Source organism: Podarcis vaucheri (assembly GCF_965113315.1).
Source record: "Podarcis vaucheri genome assembly, chromosome: 13".
Classification (NCBI taxonomy): domain Eukaryota; kingdom Metazoa; phylum Chordata; class Lepidosauria; order Squamata; family Lacertidae; genus Podarcis; species Podarcis vaucheri.
Genome location: NC_138751.1, coordinates 21,981,342 through 21,985,718, shown reverse-complemented (window position 1 = coordinate 21,985,718; position 4,377 = coordinate 21,981,342).

Here is a 4,377-nt window from a genome sequence, read left to right as displayed (position 1 = left end):
GAAAGGTATACTTCAATACCTTTTTAAACTCATTATAGATCATTTCCCAGAAGGCCTTCACTTTTGGACAAGTCCACCAGAGGTGAAAGAATGTCCCTTCAGCCTCCTTACATTTCCAACATTTATTATCAGACAGGTGATATATTTTTGCAAGCTTGACTGGGGTCATGTACCACCTATAAATCATTTTCATAATATTTTCCTTCAAGGCATTACATGCAGTGAATTTCATTCCGGTGGTCCATAACCTTTCCCAGTCCTCAAACATGATGTTATACCTAATATCCTGAGCCCATTTTATCATGGCTGATTTGACTGTCTCATCCTGAGTGATTTTCTCTTCAACCTGCCCTCCATCCTCTTGCAGAAAACTCTTTGCCTGCCCTGCCCGTATCTCGTTTTTGCTTTTTAATTCCACACACGCACCCTTCGGACTTCGTGGCAATCGGGCGCGCGGGTGCGTTTCCTAAGAGAGTGAGGACCCCCGCCTCCTCCCCACCTGCTCCCTCGCCAGCCAGCCAGCCGCGCGCCCTAGCCGGAGAGCCCCGGCCGTCCCCGTCACGCAAACGGCTGGATCTCCCTTCAGCAGGCCGTGCTCACAACTCGGCCCAGGGACCCCCAGCAGCGGATCTCCGGCTCAGCTGAAGAATCCGGCAACAAGCCCCCTCCTCCCCAATCGCTCCGCCGAAATACGCTCCAAAACCCCCCCGATAGGCCGCCGGCCGCCAAGTCTAGTGGCGCCCTGAGCGAGGGTCTCTCCCCAACACCGCCACCTCGAACTGCGTTCTCCCGGCTACCGGAGCGAACCAGCAGCAGGACCCCGGTATGGGCCCCCCCAATATTTTTTATAAGTCGGCGCCCCTGTATGTGTGAGATGCAGGAGCAGCATCTACCGGTATCTGTCTCTCCTGAGCTCCCTGCCTGTGCTCTTGGAGGACAAAGCTGAGTGCATTATGTGGCCCATTCTGCAGCCCCATAACCAGTCTGCTGCCTTGTGGGGCTGCAAAAGACGTTACCCCTCTGACGGTATTGAAATGCCAATCCAGTCAGCTATCGCACAGTGAGCAGTGGGGGCCCCATTCTGTCTTTCACCTCAGGCTGCAAGATATTGTGGGCCCAGCCCTGCCTGCATCAAATGGGGTACTGCACCGCTTTGGACAAAGAAGATGGTGTCAGGTCCTATGGGGAGGCTTGTAAATCTTGCAAGAGACTTGCAGAGGCGGAAAAGCACTCTCAGTAGCCTCCTGATAAACAGAAGCTTGTCGCATCCACAACCTGTTTGCTAGTTAAAAATAGGCAGGGCTTGGGCAAGTTATTGTTAGCCGTGTGGCGATGTCCAGCAGTGGGTGAGATATATTTTTGTGCTGGTGTGTGTGCGAGGGGATAATAGTGACAAATGTGTTCTCTGTGTGTGTATGAGAGAGAGCCACTTCCACATCCCATAACCTTCCCAGCTGCTCCCTCCGCTCCATCACACTCCTTGAACACGCTCACGAGTTTTCCAAATTGTTGGTTAAAAACAGCCTTTTCCGACCACAGACAACTGTTTGACATTACTGGGGAGTGAGGGGATGAAATCCAGGGGCTGGGCCGCAGGGGTGGGAACGCAGCCACATGGGCGAGGCAGGAGAAGCAGGCGGCCATGGGCCCCCCGGCTCCACCTCAGCCTGCTCCAGGCAGGCCCAGATGCCCCTGGCTGGCTCTGCTACCACAGCCAGGGAGGGAGGCAAGGAGGAGGCCTTGACGAGGGAGTTCGCTTTGGCACTGGCAGCCGGCTGCGCTGCGGTGTGCTCCTCCCTGCACGCGGCGGATGTCCCTGATTTCCGACAGCATTACTCCCACGCCACATAGACAAGATCGCCCTCCCCTCCTGCTACTCCAGATTGACTGCCGTCGCTCACAGGCCCCTCGACTGCCGGTTAAAGATAACCTAAGCGCAGAAAGCGTTTAGGAACTGTGAATGCAGAAGCAGTCAAGAGGACAAGAAGGAGGGCAATTCGTTGCAAAAAAAAAAAAAAAGGCTGAAATGAGCGAATGGGAAGAGACACCACTTCTTATATAAAACAACAACAACCCCAAAGAACTTTCCAGGCTTTGAGCATGACAGCGTGCTCAAAAGTGTTACGGTGTTAATCTGCATTAAGTTATTCGGAGTCTCTCTCTGGCACAAACACACACATAAACAAACACAAATCCTGGAGTGCTGTTTAGGTGCTGTTATAGCAACAAGCCTGAGTCACATTCCTCAAATGAATTGTATTTTAATTTAATCATTACCCTTGTTTACCAGTCTGACATTCGCACAAACAAGGCTTGCTATGGAGTTGTAAAAAGGGTACGGTTACCCCTATCCTTTCTTATGGGTGAAAAAGCAGAGATTCTAATACTTGTTAAGGGGATTTGCACATGTGCATATAGATGTATACTTGTGTGAAGAAAGCAGAAAGAAAGCCAGAAAGATAGATGATAAATGATAGATAGATAGATAGATAGATAGATAGATAGATAGATGATAGATAGATAGATATAGATAGATAGATGGATATTTGTTTCCACATGGTGAGTGGCAGAGTGTGTGAATAGACCTGTTGGAAATCATTGTGGCTGAGGTGATCCAGAAGCATTAAACCCATAGAGGTCCTTTTCACACAAGTGACGTGCTCTCACCACTGGCTCTCACAGTCATCAAGCAATGAATATGCTTATTTTAACCAGACCTTAATGTGTGAATGGAATGGTGATCTGGGGAATGTGGATCAATGTCTGAAGGCAGCCCTGTATAAGGAACTTTTTATGTTTGAATGTATCACTGTGTTTTTATAATATTTTAAATGTTGGAAGCCACCTAGAGTGGCTAGTGCAGCCCAGTCAGACGGGGGCGGGGGGGGGGAGAAGAAGAAGAAGAAGACAGAAGAGTAGAGATGGGCTGCCACACTTATCTTTCATTATGGCTCTCTTTGCTGCTGTTTTAGGGATCTGCTGTTCGTTTCAGACTTAAATGTTTTAGGGCCCAAGTTATTTCATACACCCTTATGGGCATGCCCAGGCTTTGAGACAGGCCTTACAGGACCACCAGCAAGATCAATTAGGTGGCTGGGCATTAGAGAGAGGACCTTTTTGGTGGTGTCCACATATCCTAAGAACTCCCAAGGAACATATCCTAGGCCTTTCCAGTGCTGGCTTTTTAAACAGGCCATGAAAAACCATTCATTCCAAACTGCTTTTAATTAACTTGCTGAACTTTGCAAATGTGTTATATCGCTGTTGGTTTAAAACTGCTGATTTTAAATGGCTCTTGCCTGCTGTTTAAATTAATATGAATGGGGTGCTGGCTTTTGAAATGCTGTAACTGCTGCCGTTGTTGTTTTCCATAACTCTGATTGTATTTTATTGGAATCATGTTTCAACTCTTTTTATGTAAGCCCTAAAATGGGGTCCAGAAATCTTTGCAATAAAATAAAAAATAGAAGACTACAGGGCCCATTATTTACTTAAAAATTGAGGGGAGGGAGACAGGAGATGGGGCATATGGGGCTACCTTCACTCTATGATCATTTAAGCACGAGTACATAACATTCCAGATTTAATTTAAAAAACAAACAAACTTGTGAATGCTGCGCAAGTGTGTGTTGGAGAGTGGCAAGTAGGTGGGCTATGTAAGGAAGTATGAAAATAATCCTTGGCTATCATTTGTCCTCCCCCAGCTTGCCTGAAGTACTTCCATGTACAACCATCAAGCACCAAACCATTCCAATAGTGTGTGGGTAAAAAAATAATACAAAAAAGTATAGGATTGTAGGCTCAGAAATATATAGCGTCCTTACTGGAATGGGGAGAAGATCTAAACTGGATGTAGAATTAATCCCAATATATCCTAAGGTGATCTCTTCCCAGTTTCCAACCATGTGGGGGCCTGTGGCAGGTGGTTGAGATTTCATACGTGTAAAGGCTTAATCGTGCAGGAATTCTCAAAGAATAGAGATGTCTTTTAAAAATAAGGGGGGTGGCTGCCAATCCGTCTCAATTTCTCCCCCCTCCTTTTTACACAGCTGCTTGGGAGAAGGCAAGCTCCTCTCGTCTCCTTCCTTCCCCCCATAAATCAGTCATCGTTACCTCCCCGCTACCAGATGCAAGCGTGTCTATCTCCCGAGGTCAAGTTGCAAACTTTTCGGGGTGCAAAGCAGGTTTGGATCGCAAGGCGGGGCCCGTAGAGGCCGGTGCAATTTGTCCCGGGGGGCCGCGCGCATCGTGGGTGGGTGAACAATGCCGGGACGAAGCCCCCGCTCCCCCCCCCCGCCGCCGCCCCACACCTTCCCTACTTCTGGCAAGCGAACCGGTCGGTCTGCCCCAACCTGCTGAAATTGGCAACGCGGGAAA